General features: G+C 34.8%; 1 protein-coding gene and 1 long non-coding RNA gene across 2 annotated transcripts in view; both read right to left on the reverse strand.

The window, feature by feature from the left end:
- LOC141458138 (CCR4-NOT transcription complex subunit 6-like) overlaps positions 1 to 16,720 on the reverse strand; it is a 506,547-nt gene that overhangs the window by 54,295 nt on the left and 435,532 nt on the right. The window lies entirely within an intron of this gene.
- The window catches only part of LOC141458027 (uncharacterized), a 122,463-nt gene continuing 114,740 nt past the window's right edge, over positions 8,998 to 16,720 (reverse strand). The window contains exon 4 of the long non-coding RNA XR_012460709.1: positions 8,998 to 10,689. This is a non-coding gene — a long non-coding RNA (uncharacterized lncRNA). The remainder of the gene's footprint in view (positions 10,690 to 16,720) is intronic.

The following is a 16,720-nucleotide window of genomic DNA, read 5'->3' on the forward strand; positions in this document are numbered from 1 at the left end:
CAATATATGTATATATATAAATAATATCAATGATGTCTATTTAAACATCTGCATTTGACGGAAATGCTTATATTTTACATTCATAATAGAAGGGGGGAACAAAAAATTGGGGCACATGTGTTAAATTAATTATTAATTTTTATTAATAATGAATAGCATATGGTTTTGTGCTGACTGAGTGACGTCCTTAAAATTAAATAAAAAAAAACAACATTAAATTAAACAGCTGCGAATTATAAAGAACCATGGGAAACGTGAGCCTTCATTAAAAAATAATTTAAATAAATAAAAATGATCATTTCTTTGGTATATCTATAATTTAAACTAGTACTAACGGAACTTCTTTTAAATAAATACTAAATTTATTGAATTTAATTGTTAAAACTAATGCTTAGTACTTTTTATACGAATCTTATTGACTAGGTATTAGTTTAGTAGAATTTCGCTAACTACAATTAAATTTTGTTAAGGCGGGTTAACAAAACAGAAAAAATTTAAATAAATAAAGTTAGTAACTAAAAAGATTAATTACAAAGAATCAATTATAAAATATGAATCAACAACTGGCGATTCAAATAAATAAAAACCAAATTACTATACGAAACAAAAGACTCAGACTAAAAAATGTGGTCGTGTAATGTACATTTTTGCATTTAATAGATTGTAGCATATTGTGTTGTATATAAATGAGTTTAAAATTTAGTAAAATAAATGAAATTTCTAAAGGTAAGGCACCAAATAATGGGAACAGTTAGAATCCCCTAGCTTAGCTCCTAGAAACAACAAAAGTTGCATTGTTCCATTGGATTTACTATACATTAATGTAGCCTTAGACCAGAGAAGAGGACTGACCAAAGAACAATATTGTATATGGGAGCTACGAGGGTCGTTTGAAAAGTCCGTGCAAAAATAAAAACTACTTAATTTTTTGGGGTAAACCTTATTTATTTTTCAACATAGTCTCCTTTTAGGCTTATACACTTCGTCCAACGCTGCTCTAGATTGTTGATCTCTTCCGAATAATAGGATTTGTCCAAGTCTGAAAAATAGCCATTCGTTTCTGCAATCACCTCCTCGTTTGAATAAAATCTTTTTCCCGCCAGCCATTTCTTCATATTGGGGAACAAATAGTAGTCCGAGGGAGCCAAGTCTAGAGAATAGGGGCGATGTGAAACGAGTTGGAACCCTATTTCCATTAATTTTGCGACCACAACTGCTGAGGTGTGAGCTGGTGCGTTGTCGTGATGGAAAAGGACTTTTTTGTGGGCCAATCGTGGGCGTTTTTCTTGCAGCTCGGTTTTTAAACGGTCCAATAACGATGAATAATATGCACCTGTAATAGTTTTACCCTTTTCCAGATAGTCGATGAGGATTATTCCTTGCGAATCCCAAAAGACAGCCGCCATAATCTTACCGGCCGAAGGAACGGTCTTCGCCTTTTTTGGCGCAGATTCCTTCTTGGTAACCCATTGTTTAGATTGTACTTTGGTCTCAGGAGTGTAGTGATGTATCCATGTTTCATCCACAGTGACGAAACGACGCTTAAAGTCCTGCGGATTCTTCTTGAACAGCTGCAAACCGTCCTTGCAACACTTCACACGATTTCGTTTTTGGTCAAGCGTGAGCAATCGCGGCACCCATCTTGCGGATAGCTTTGTCATGTCCAAATGTTGATGCAAAATATTATGTACCCGTTCATTCGAGATGCTCACAGCACTAGCAATCTCACGCACCTTCACTCTTCTGTCATCCATCACCATATCATGAATTTTATCAATGATTTCTGGAGTAGTAACCTCAACAGGGCGTCCAGAACGTTCAGCGTCACTTGTGCCCATATGGCCACTCCGAAAATTTTGAAACCACTTATAAACTGTTCCAATCGAAGGTGCAGAGTCACCATAATGTTTATCAAGCTTCTCTTTAGTCTCCTGAGACGTTTTGCCTTTCATAAAGTAGTGTTTAATCAACACACGAAATTCTTTTTCGTCCATTTTTTGAGAATCACTCGACTTCCTAGATTCAAACGAATGCCAAACACAAAGAAATAGACCGATCTGGCCGAAACTTGGTGTGTGTTCTTCCAAGAGATGCTACTAACTAAACATAACCTCGATACGCGCCAGTAGTGCTATCTCTCTGACTTTGCACGGACTTTTCAAACGACCCTCGTATGTAGCATAAAAGGAGATCAACATCTGCTATTGATGAGGCCAGTGATGCAGTCCGAGTATAGTTCAATATGCTACAAATCTGAAGGGTTAATAATGTGCAGTGCTTCTTTGTAAAATGATCTAAGTGCTCTGCATTCAGCTTTAGAACTATACTAATATTTTTTTTATAAGAAAATAAGTATTCTAGCGTGTGATTAAGTTATTTGAGACAAAATTTATTATAAATTGAAGTTTATTTTGTGAAATTTAATTCTATATTTAGATACATGTTTCTTTTTTAGTAAATAATTTAACATTTCTCAAATGAAGCGTGAAAAAAGATCTCATGAGATCTCTTTGAAGGAGGCCGCACACGATAAATGTTTAATAATAATTTACAAAATTTCGTTTTGTTACTTTGAACAAAATTTGAAGTTTGCACTTGGTTTAACTCCCCTTTTTTTAAAATAATTTTCTCCTCATAATAAGGCATTTATTGTGTTAACAATGGTATTTCTTAATGTTCAGAATGAGCAAAGTATTTGTTATTCTTTAACTGCGTTAAAATTTAGAATATACTATAAATTGTTGGGCCTATTCAGTTAGAAGATTACAGGCAGTTGTCCATCAGATTCTGGAAAGCAGTAAATAGAAGTAGTTATCTTGTATTTCCAAAGCACTCTTGTATTTAATACTTACGCCATTGTGAATTATTAAGCAGAGATAAGCAGCAAACTGACTGAAGCAGTCTGGCGGGATAAGTGAGTAGTTGACCAAGACTTAAACAGTTTTAGAATTATTAACTTAAGACTAAGCAGCCTTCAGCCTCCATTGAGGGGTGGAAGGGTATGGTTAGTGGTGAGTTTTGAAGTTGCCCATTCTGCTGACTACAGGATGCCAACTACAGGGGACGAGAAAAGGGAGAGTATAAAGCTTGGCTTTAAGGTCCTTAGTCACAACTATATCAACGCTTTCCAGCTAAAACACTCCAACAGCCATTAACACAAAGCTGAGACTATTTCAGCCTAAGAATCATTCTAACGCCTCCTTTACGGAGTCACTGCTTACAACCATCAAGTCGGCTCATCACCATGTTTCAGCATTATCCTTTCCGCTCCTCTGGTATCCTGTGCGCCTGTCCTGTCGCCGCCGCTTATAATTCCCATTCAAGCTTCTCTATTATTACGCTATCAGTTTTAACATAAGCCTACTTTATAATGTACCACATTCTGCCAGTCCTATATAGTAACATAAAATTATGCACGATTATAAAGTTAATAATGGTGCTTTAACCAAAATAATCAAATACTAAAGCCATCAGTTGATACCAAGCAGAATTAAGAGATAGGTTACAAGTTGATAATCACAAGCGGGGAAGTAATTTGCCAATTGTTCCTTTAATAGCAGCAACATTTCACCTACAAGATTGGTCAAACGCAGACTTTAAACATTTATCTTCTGAATATGAACAATAAGAACAGCTTTAAAAAAAATAATTAAATATTGTGTGAAAAACTTGCCGGATTTTCACTTTAAGTATTTTTTTTTGCGTTTATTGTGCTACAATCAGCGCGTTGGCGCTATAAGTAACAATGATACAATAGAGTAGTAAATGATAAGGTAACGAGTGGAGAAGTTACCCAAACATGATATGGTTAGTCACTCTCTTCATATGAGAGGAGATCACGAGGCCACTGTCTTTTAAGACGCCTTATCGAGTTGTCAGGAAGAGTTCTAGAAGCAGAGATTTTGAGCTATAGGATTTATATGAGATCGCAGGTTGAATTGGAGTTTTCTGTATCTTGTTTTAGCAACTTGGGTGACAAAAGGAATGGTTAAGATCAGTGTGTTAATGTCAGGTTGGAAACATAAAATGGAGCGTTTACGCTAGTTAGAAGTATTTTAGATTGTAGCGATTGAATCCTTTGGAGATTGGAGCGTTTGATTATTGCTAGTTGAAAACTTTTAAGCAAGTATAAAATTAAAATTCTTATTTATTCAATAGATTTCCAATCCATGAACTTAGTAAGGCGCTTCCGATTACTAAAAATTACTGTAAAACCATCGATTTAATCTTTCACTTAACAAACAATTGACACACCATATCATCTCGCCACATTCCAGATCATCCTCCAAGTAGGCGATTAAAACTTCAACGATGAAGAGATTAGTTAATCTTTGACTTGTGTAGGGTTGTTAATGCTGCAGTATTATGTAAAATGCAGTAAAATCATATTAATTAATTAATTGTACGTTAATTGCATCAATTGTTTCCTAAACAGCCAGTGGTTCATAATCTTGCTGTTAATTATTTGTTACTGTAATTTTTATGTTATAATTAAGCTATCTACCCTAAATTATTAAATTTAGGACAATAATGGGCCCTCTATTTAATGACTATAGACAAATAAATTTTTGCAGTATTATGTAAAATGCAGTAAAATCATATTAATTAATTAATTGTACGTTAATTGCATCAATTGTTTCCTAAACAGCCAGTGGTTCATAATCTTGCTGTTAATTATTTGTTACTGTAATTTTTATGTTATAATTAAGCTATCTACCCTAAATTATTAAATTTAGGACAATAATGGGCCCTCTATTTAATGACTATAGACAAATAAATTTTTTACTGACTGAAACTATGAAAAAAAATTGTTCTAAACTCATTTAGCCAAGCTAAAAGATAATCTTTGCAGTGGTTGCAATAATTTCTCTCTTTTTTAATAAGAAAAGATACAAAACTAATTAATTATGAAGTCTGAAATAACTGAGGCAATCAATTACTACAGCTGACCCAGAAGCAAAACCGATTGGAAGCCAAATAGAGGATGTGGCAAGCTAATTGGCATGAAAACTGAGGATTCAATCAATCTCTCTTATTAATCTATAACCCTAATTGGATTTTGCTGTGTAAGGTGCAAACTCTCTTCAATAACCAAATAATTTTAGAATTATAGACAGAAATAACTAAAATTGGTATAATAACTATACCGTACTGGATAGGAATATAACAATTTTTAACACAGTTTTCAAAAAACCTGCTCTACTACAGTCCCCAGAGCACGATTTATTTTGTGTGAATGTTTTAGGAGAAAATGTTTGGTTGTTGGTAGATGTATGTGAAAACAAGTTCATATTTGACATTACCAGGGGACCTAACATGATATCCTGGTACCATCAAAACAGGAGTTTACATTTTCATTCTTTGCTATTAAAAATGAAAACAACATTTAAAAAACAATGAAATACAGCCAAAAAAATACTATTTAAATTTATTGTGAAGAACTATACGGTTCCTTAAACAATTTAAAGGAGATTTACATATTTGATAAGCTTTTTAAAAGGCTTAGTTTTAGACAAGGAACGCACATCGAATGGATAACGTGCAGAAACTGGCGTTTTCAAGGGTTATGCAAATCCAGAAATTCCATAATGTTTTGAACTCATTCACACTAGGTACGAGGGTCGTTTGAAAAGTCCGTGCAAAAATAAAAACTACTTAATTTTTTGGGGTAAACCTTTTTTATTTTTCAACATAGTCTCCTTTTAGGCTTATACACTTCGTCCAACGCTGCTCTAGTTTGTTGATCCCTTCCGAATAACAGGGTGTCCAGAACGTTCAGCGTCACTTGTGCCCATATGGCCACTCCGAAAATTTTGAAACCACTTATAAACTGTTTTAATCGAAGGTGCAGAGTCACCATAATGTTTATCAATCACTCGACTTCCTCGATTCAAACGAATGTCAAACACAAAGAAATAGACCGATCTGGCTGAAACTTGGTGTGTGTTCTTCCAAGAGATGCTACTAACTAAACATAACCTCGATACGCGCCAGTGGTGCTATCTCTCTGACTTTGCACGGACTTTTCAAACGACCCTCGTAGAAACATAAATTTTTGCCAGCAATCATAGTCCAGGGACATACTAATCAAGAAACTACTAGACGAGTAAGATTAGAATAGAATGCAATGAGAAGATAATATGCTACAAATGAAAGCCTAACAATCACCGCGAACTCATAAAGCTCTGTTTTGAAGTCTTCAACAATCACTGCGACCTACAGAAGTCCTATTTTTGTGTGAATGTTTGTTGAAGTCACAACAATCACCGCAGCTTACAGAGTTCTATTTTTGAAGTCCCAACAATCACTGCGAATCAAAACGTTCTATTTTGAAGTCCCAACAATTACCGCGACTAATAAAGTGTTATTTTGAAATCCTAACAATCACTACTACTCAGAAAACACACCTTGTTGAAAACCTAATGCGGCTCTAAAATATTTTTAAAATCGTTATCAATGACTCTGGTGTAACAAGAACTTTTACTTCCGAATAGTTTTTTTAAAAAAATGATTGAAATGTGTTTTTATTCCAAGATTTTGTTATCGTGGATGAAGCAACTTACTGTGGAGGAACTATGTCATTGCTAGACAAACTAGTCCAGACAAGGAGTGGACTAGAAGTTTCCTGAGACTTCTTGGTTAACCAATAGACTCACTTAAAGCCTTGCCCCGTTCTTGTTAAGCACATCTGTCCTATTGAACTCTTTCGCTTGCCTTAGAGCCGTTAAAATCACGAGATTTGCTTCTCTTGATAGCTAACCTCAGAATGAATGTCTAAAGGAAGGACACAGAATATTTTCGAAATTATTAAATATTTTCAGAGCATCCAATGATAATTCTTAGCCCATTACCTGTAGTTACGAGTGGAGATCTCATAACAGCAATAAGTGTGAAACGCAATACTATACTTTTTAACAAGAAAGGGCATAAACATTATGCTACACCCAAAAAGGGCGCAAGCCAAAAAAGAAGGACCTTGGAGCTCAATTTTGAATTGTTTCAATTAAACAGCGGACAAATAATTTTAGGGCCTTAAAAGAAACTGAAATGGCTATTAGCTACTCGGTTCCTGAACGATTAAAACACATCAACCTCTTAAAAACTTCATGATAAAGACGATCTAATACAAGTTCTTGAAAACGACAGAGTTGTTAAAAGATATAAAAATGAAAATAAGAACAAATATAATAAATCTAATCTAATTTAATAAATTTAATCTAATAAATGGGTTGTTACGACAATAAGCAGGCTGAGAGCTAACCACGCGGGGTGTGCGGATCGTTATCTTCACAGGATGAACAAAAGGTCCTCTCCTCTTTGCGTAGATTGCAATGAGGAGGAGGATTTCAAACATGTAATAATGATATGTCCACGTTATGTGGTAGGAAGGAAACGAATGTTTGACGACATATACAGGTATTTAGATGTACCATTTCGCTACGAAGACATAACATTCTCCACCATCTATGTGCTTAAATCTGTAGCAGAGCTAGCAATGAAATATGATTGTATTTAAAAGTTATAGCCGATTAGAATGAATGGAAGAAAATGATTAGAGAAGGATTACGTGATTTTAATTTCGGTTAAGCTATAAGGATGGCAGTAATATAGAATACTGATCCATCCATTAGCAGTAGGTTATGTAAATAGCGGTATATAGTAGAATGATGAATGTGTGAAGCGAATGTATTTGTAGGTAAGAATGGAGAGTGAGTGATATTCTAGTGATAAGTACCTAGACGATGCTGGCTGTATGGCGAAAGCCAAAGCCACAAAAAAAATGAAAGAAAACAAAAAAAATAAGAACTAATTTAAGCAGCCATGGAAGCCATCAGCTTGTGGTAAACTGAGAGCAAGGCAAAGTGTACTCTAAACTAAGCACTAATTGAAATCTATAAGCAATTTGTTGCATCCAAAGTTTGACGTTGGTCTCTAATGTTTTCATTAACTGGTCCCCAAAGTATGGTAGAACCATTAAAATTATATTTAGGGTTTACTTAGTGTGGCTAAGATTTTCTCACCTACATCGGAGATGATGATGATGCCCTTTAGTTTACCCTCACACCAACTTCACATTCTAGGAAAACTTAATTTTCCACCAGCCAGACATTTAGCTTAATAGAATTATAAGTTTGGCCCATTTAGACACAAAAGTTGTTGTCATTCATAAATTTTAAGTTAGTTAATTCGTTTAATTATTCACTTCTTAATTTTGTCCAGCCATTACTGTTGTGCTTTATTTTCTCCATTTTTTTTTCTAGCTTTTGTTCTAGTTTTTTTAAAGTAATTAAGTAAAATTTATATAATTAACCGGCTAGACTATTTTTTACTTTACATCAGGCAACAAATCGTAAGATAAACTTAAGACTTACAAAGTCTCAACATCAAAAAAATATGTTATATCTTTCGGGAAAACCAAGATACAAGTTAGTTCACAATAACTAGCTGCACAATTACTGAAATGCTACATTTTCTGAAAGATGTTCTAGAGTCTACGTTACTTAGGGAACTCTGAGGCAAAGAGATGGAGAATGGGCAAATGTACGTCGGCCATTCAGGACTAGAGACAGCCCCTCGTTGTGTGGATGAGGCTCAGCAGGTGTTGAAAGACTCACTGACACTGAGGTGAGAAAGATGTTCTTGGATGTGCCACAGACCTACCTCAGTCACATGATTGGTTGCTTAAAGATTTCTAGCCTTAAAGAGACGTTTTTACAAAGAAAGACACCTGCGGGGACCTCATTTGTTGAGTTTGTGAATGAGGATAAAGGCAATTTCGTTGTGATATGAAGGCCCTCTTATTCGAATTTTACACATAATACTTTTTACCATCAGCATTCCTGGATTTTTGGAGTCTTCTCCAAAGTCATTGCTTAAGAGCTCTACTTCCTCGGACATTCCCCTAGATTTCCTTACCAGGAAGTAGATCTCTGAAGAAGTCTTAAGGTCATTCAGCATAATTATAATTTGTCAGCAAAGAAGGGGTTAAGCTCCTAAAGCCACTCTAAGCCCCATATAAACAATCCTTCTCCATACAATACTAACAAAATTGAGACCAGAACTTGGGCTACCTAAGATTCACAGCTTTCTGGATAAATCAAAGAATAACCTTAAGGAAAATCAGCCTAAGCATTTGCGCTATCACCACGTCGCATTAACTTTACAAAAAAGGGACCATGGCCTGAAGTCGATTATTACAAAAGCAACATAATCTAAGTAAGTTCCAACTAAACTTGTACATCGAATGTTTCGAGACAAGTAGGATGAAAGTTTCATAATCCTTTCATCCCTAAATAATCCCTTTGTTTTAATGAAAAACAAACTTTGCCAAAGGTTAATTTTTTTTCACCATTTTTAATAACAATATACAGACCAAAATTCAACGATTCTATGAACTTAACAACACTCGTAAAAGTTAAATTAAAAATCCATATTTTGAACCAGGAGTCTGTTAACAAAAAGATGTATTAAAATTTGGAGGAAAAGTGAGAAAAGCAATAACTTCTTTTTTTTTCTATCTCTCTCACTTCTAAACCACCCAAAAAGTTTATTCAACAACCAGGTCATACCATTAAATTCATTCAAAAACTTCTCATTTCATTCAAGCTAAGTGAGAAGCTTTAGATAATGCTGGTCCAGTTAAGTTTTCTTTATCTGCTAATCTTTCTATAACAATAAGTCCAGAGTTTTAACCATTAGTACAAATCCACAATAATACACCTTAAATTAGTAAAAAATGATTTCTGAAAGGATTCTGCAACCGAGGAATAATGATAAATAATAGAATCTCTAAGTAGAGGCTGAAAAAATACTTAAATCACTAAAAACAATAAGTGAAGGAAGCCGTATCACTAAAGTAGTTTAACTAATTTATTAATAGCCTAGAATCTTGTAGGGATATTTAGTTTTTGAAGGAAATGTAACCAATTACGAGAGTCACTTAATAAATATACAGTCAAAAACAATTAGCGAAAGCAACGCTTAATACAGGGAATCGGAACTCTTGTTAGTTGCCAACCTTACGAAGAGTGGCAGTCAGCTATTCGATTAATATTCACATAAACATAACCTTTATGGGTCTTTCATGTTCGCACGAAGAAAGTACTTTTTGAAGAACAACGTTTTGCATCTGCCAGCGTTGATGAAGTAAAAAGTCCGGAATGACCAAGAGGAAAGGCCGTGCTTCTTCCTCAAGACAACGCTCGACCTTATAACGCTTAACTGACGCTGACAACTATCGGCAAATCAGGTTTTGGCGTCTCCTTGCAGCCCTCACTTTGCTCCTTCAGATTTTCATCTGTTCGGTCCGATTTAAGAAGCTTTGCATAGCATCAAAGTTCAAAACGGCAACCAAGGGATAAAGAAAACTCGCTTCAAGATCAAGGTAAAGAGTGTTTTGCTTAGCGAAGTAAAAGAAGATTCGTAAGAAGATGGGACTGGTGCATCAGAAGTTGGTGGGGATTACGTGGAGAACAAACAATTGATTTAATAAACCATTTTTGGTGTACAGCTATTTGTCTTTTTAATTATTGAGTTAATAATTAAGATAATTGATCAAAAGCTTACCAATTTGATTTACTCGGCTTGTAAGATGCAACTCATAAATCAGCTGCAGGAATGCAGCAATTTATATAAGGATTCAAATTTAAGCTTACCATATTGACCTCAAAAACGATTACTGCTTCTTACCTGGAATAAGAAAACAGAAATATTTTAGTAACAGATCATTATAATTACAAATACATTTAGTTGCTGTAGAGCGTCTTCCAAATTAGGCTCTAAGCTAAGCCTACCCAAAATATGTTTTTGGAAAATAGAAAATATTGTATTATTTTCAATAATTTTTTTACAACATTTTAGTTATTAGTATTATTATTATTATTATTATTTTTATTACTGGGCATTTAATGAAATAAATACATAAGATCATCCTAAGCGCGGGGCTTGCGATTTAAAAGATAAGTCTTCGAAAGACTCCAGAATTACAGTAGGCCTTGTGTAAAACACGCGGCGAATTTGAATTTTAAAACAAACTAACTACATGCTTTTGTTAGCTCATAGTTGCAGTTTTATTGACTAACACGTTCATGGGTCTAGGTTATATATTCATACTTACGCGATTGATTCAAGTATAAAAGTTACAGTAAAATGGAAATTAAAAAAAAATGTTTACAGAATCATCGAAAAATTTGCGTACAAATTTGTGCTTTCCAAAATCAAACAGATATTTTGATTATTGCTCCGTACAATCTTCACTTCAGTTGTAGCCGAACTTGGATGAAAAAAATAGAAATTTAACCCAAAGTAAACTACAAAACCGAGTTATTAATACCTCTTTCCTAGAAGAAAAAAAAACGCATCCCATATTTATCTACCAGGAAATTGAAAAAAAGTAAAAAATGTTTTCAATAATCAGGAATGGCTCTAAGTTACTTTTTAACAATTGGCAATCATAATGGCTACAGCTTACTCACCACCATAAAATAACCAAGCTACTGCTTAGAAGGTAATTATAGTAACACATAATTATTGCCTGCTTTGTCAGCGTGCATGATAAGCCCAACTGCCACCTTAAGTGCGACAGACCATAGCAAAAACTCATGCTTTATTCTAACATTTGCTTAACGAATATATATATATATATATATATTTTAAATAAATGAGACTCCCCCTGAGGCGCTCCTAATTATAATATATAATTTTACATTTACATATAAATAGTTTTTCAGTGTGTCAATTAAAAAATATGAGCTGGTAGTTTACTAGAATTTAGTGAGGGACAAATCTGAGTTACTACCGATATATGGACAAATTTAAAATTATTGATTCGTAAACTTTTAAAGAATTAAGTTGAATTTTATCAACATTACGTGCAGTAGATCTTTCTCAAAGTAGATAAGGGAATCATTACGATCAAGTAAGGGCTTTTGAGGCCCTTGGAGTTCGAAAAATTGGTTTTCTTTTGAGACTTTCACTTTCACTGAAAGAAAAGCGTTCATTCTCCATCAATGTCCTGAAAGATAGCATGGGTAGATCATTTTGGTTTAATTTCTAAATTGATTTGGTGAAATTTGATTAGGGCACTTCCGTAAAAATTGGGTACAGCCCCAATAGATCCATAGGGCCGTAGTGGCGAAGGCTTTTAAGGCCGCCCTAATAGAATCTAAAAAATGGGGTATCTCGAAATTTATGTAACCTTCTAAGGCATTCATTATTATAAAATACAGTACCATATATTATTATAAAGAAAGGTTAATTTTGTAGCTGAAATTCTGGAACTAAATTCGATAACCGGAAATACAAATTTACTTGAATGGATTTTCCACCTTTTTGAGATTTTCTAGAATGTGGCTCCGACAGTTTTATTTTATTTTTTCGTATTTGAGATTTACTTACACCTTCTGAGAGCTCGTTGAGAGTTAAGATTTTCTCTCAGGTGTCATTTCAGTGCAATGCACGGTCTTACCAACTAATATTAAGCAAAAATCAAATAATTTTTTAGTATCTCAACCAAAATTTATGAGTTGAAACATCGACAATTATTATAGTAACAGAAGTAAGTGCATAATCAATACAAGATTTATTTTATTTCTTCTGAGACATCAAAGCTTCCCTACTGCGATAATCGAACAATTTCAGCCACCATCTTGATTAACAAATTGCCCGAGGTTAAATCAATTTTCACACTGGTTGAATAATTGAAATCGACTGGGAAACCTATTGATTACATTGATGTAAATGCAAGGATTTGAAACAGTTATTAAAGTGAAATCAAAAGCAGAATTAGAACATGAAATCTATTCCGTTTTCAAGTAGAAGAAGTAAAAAAAAAATCGGACACAAAGAAATAGCTATTATTTCTGGCGGGTTTAACGTCTAACTGCTGAACAGTGTCGAGGGCGGAGACATGAAATCTACGGCCATATAAATCGAAACTAGTACATCCTTTCTTTACTTCCTCTTAGATATAAGAAGTAGAAATGTATCAAGTATGTACTTATATAAATGTTTATACTTCCGTTCAAATATGGCAGGTTGAAATGTAGCTCTATAATTTAAACCTAAATCAAGAGACAAAATCATTATTACTGATGCACTTTCACTTTTTTTTATTAATTCATTTTTCAATCTAAAGGGCATCAACATCTGGCGCTCCAGCACTAAATACAACTTTCTCTCGTTACAGGACCCTTTCCCTTCTTATCTAAAATTTTTCGTTTGATTATAATTGACACCTAGCATTCCCTACCCTTTCGGAGAGGGTTCGCCGCGACAAGAGATGGTCACGACAATTTTCTTAGTTTGGTTCCGTGGTATATAATACTTTGTGTTGATAAAATCAGTACATAGGGTTGATGTTGATGAGTACCGCCACGAAAAGGAGATTTAAGTGGCTATTAATTTATAGGCACGAGCGGAGTATTGTGATTGGTGTAGGAAGGAAGAAGAGCCAAGTAGAATAAAAGATAGAATTACTGACTAAGAGTAGAATGGCTAGCATTAACACTAACTTAGGAGAACGAACGTAAGTTGCAATAACTAACTATGGTAAACTATTTTATTTTTTTAAAATTTTGTAATTTACCATCTGTATAAATATATACAATAAGTAAATAGGAGTTGAATAAGATGAACTGGAGCGGGAAGAGCAGGAGGAGAGAAGCTACCCAGCGGTAGCACTCTCTATATGAGAGAGGGGAATGTGAGGAGGAGAATAGGAGAAGGAGAGAGAAGAGATAAGAGAATAATGACGTTTAGTTCTTCAGACAGTAAGGAAGTCGCGGGACCACTGGCGATTCAGTCGGCAAGGAGTATTGTTAGGGATGTCAGAGGAGGCGAGAGACTGTACAAGAGGATTAGAGCTAGTCGAGAGAGTAGTATGGAATTTTTGGTATTTAGTCTTAGCGAGTTGGTCTATCAAGGGAATGTTGAGGTCGTTGTGAAGGGTGAGGTTAGTCACCGTAGAAAGGAGCGTCAACTATCTGTCGGAGGAGTTTTGACTGAAATGTCTGTACAGTCCGCATAGTTGTAGATTTGGCTGAACCTCACAGCTCTAGTCCGTAAGTCCACATAGGTTTGAGAATAGTACTGTAAAGTAATCGTTTGCGTTCAATGGGCAATTTAGAGCGTCGTCCAAGTAGTCTATAAAGCAGTTTCGCACGTTTCATCAGTGCTTGTCTTTCAAGTCTAGTGTGTGGGTTCCATGTGAGTCGTTTGTCTATGTAGAGCCCAAGGTAGCGCACCAGATCAGTACAAGGAAGAGGATTGCTGTTGAAGAGGACAGCAACAACTAGGGTAAACTAAATATAAACTATTACTAAAAGAATTGGCTGAACTGAATGACGAGTAGAATAATGGATGTAAATACTGCGGAAAGCAATGAGGTTCCCTGAAATACCCTGATGCTTATCCTTATCCTACTTTAAAGCCTTAAGCCTTAAAAACTTTTAAGCCTTTAAACACTTCACACGCACTTTTATCCAACTTTTGAACTTCTTAATTCATTTACATTACTCCCTGCATATATTATCGCTTCGAATCTTTCTCTTTCTAGTAACCAGACCTCAATAGATATAAGTTAAGTACAAATTTTTGTTGTTGTTGTTAATAGAACTTACAATAATTTTTGTTTAAATTACAAAATGTGGCCTTGTCTGAGACATGTGCAAATCCTAGATGATGTTTCATCAACTATCTAAGCAAAAGTGATATTCTGTGTGTAGTTAAACTACCTTAGTATGTCTTCATGGTTGTTAAAAACCACAATACCCACAAAGATGTCTAAGATCTCTCATAAAGAAGTGGTTCTTGTTCCTTTACTCCCTAAGGATTGTTGTTTTGATTAAATTCTACAAGAGGGTTGACCAGAAAGCAAGACCGCGGACTATAGACGGTTAGTGATTGCTCTTATTAAAATGTTCTAGGCTAGATAATTGTTAAAAGATTATTTCCACTTCTTCAAGTTTGGAGAGGCTGCTTTACTACAAACAGCATCTCTCTCTGTTTATGTTTATTCAGCCCAGAAAACAAAATATTAAAAAATAACTAATCTCCTTTTTTGTTAGTTTGAAAATCACCAACTAAAACAAAGCTTGCAAAATCAGTCTTAGCGAGATGCACGTTTTTTTTTTCTTCGTATCAGTTAACATCATTCTTTCCACGTGTTTTATAAAAAGTTACAGCACATAGAAATACCGAATCTATTACTTTACAAAAGGTTAAAACCTATGATATATGTCCAAAGATGTAACATAGAATAAACATATGAACAGTTTCTTAATAACTTTACAAGTACGTACATATATACCGCATGAAAAAGTTAAGAAATCATACCAATCATAAGAATTTACATAAATTATACACTTATCAAATTATTTTGTTATGCCTCAAGCATAAATCTGCACAATAGTAAAACATGTTTAATCATCCTACCATAGATTATTCAAAAGAATAATTCAAATACAGGGAATAAGAAAACCATTAAGAACTGATTTATTATGACGTAACAGCAGAGATCCTACTCGCGTTCTATGTAATTTTATTAAATGGACCAATGAGTTTCAGGTTACATAATGCCGACGTAGTTTTGTTGGTTGCGGTCTGTAATGGGATGTTTTTTGTCTTTTAGTTTTATTTTGGTCTATATTATAAAAAGTGGACCAAATAAATTGGTTTGGGCTAACTAAATTATAAAAACAAAAAACAAAATTTGAATTAAATTAACCGAGGAGATGGTAGCACGCAATTATTGCTGCTTGGCGACTTTGGGTTTACGTAACTCTCCTCTGTTTGGGCTTACTTCTATTATCTGCAGTCTTTAGTGAATCTTAATCGCACCATCATCGAGTTTCTGGAGTTATTCGTCCTTTTTCAGCTATCTACATCAACATCCTGATGACATTTATTTACTCATTTACACGATGCAACACATCCTATTGGTGATCGCAGACAAAGCAGTTAACCTCTATATCTGTAATGGTTTACAGTTTATTCTCATCTAAGATAAGCTTGCTCTTTTCAACAATGGTGCCTAGATATCTTCCAGAAACTATCTTGGAACTAAATCCTGAAGCGGCTGCAGGGTTCAAACAGCTTCCGCTTGCTCCGATTCCGCTCTATTTTTACAGAAATCACCACATTTCTGCGTAAACAGTGCATATTAATCGGAGACTTAACTTTGTTCCATGGCCGCTGCTGTGATTTTAAAGAAAGCTAAACTGAAGCGATAAAAAATAGTAACCGCATTTCAAGAAATAAAATCACGATTGCGGAAATAAAGTTTAGATTAGAACTTAAGGCGGGGCTTGTTCTCTAGGCACTTAAAAGAGGTGTACATTATGCCGACCTCCCAGTAGATCTAATCGGGAGAACAATACCCCTTTTTGGCCGATTTCGGAATCATCTCTTATGGCCCAGTGCAATGCTATCTGACAAGGATCTCCTCCAGTCAGTCTGCACAGGATTTGGAACTACAGAGTCTAAAGAAGGAGTCCTAAGTTTCGTTAAAAGGCACAAGTTACTGCCTTGAACCTGCAAGGTCTGGAAGGATGGGCTTTAGGTTTGCTAGCTTACCTTTTAGTAAGTACCAACTGCAGTCGAAATACTCGAAAGGGTCTAGGTTAGAAAAATATCCCTCGAATCGTCGCTGAGTCTGATTATGTGAAATCAAAAAGCACCAAAAGCAAAGTCCCCCTTTACAACGGTCTATATTTATGGGAGT

Source organism: Rhodnius prolixus, unplaced genomic scaffold (genome assembly GCF_049639745.1).
Source record: "Rhodnius prolixus isolate KJV_2025 unplaced genomic scaffold, Rpr scaffold_5, whole genome shotgun sequence".
NCBI classification, from domain to species: domain Eukaryota; kingdom Metazoa; phylum Arthropoda; class Insecta; order Hemiptera; family Reduviidae; genus Rhodnius; species Rhodnius prolixus.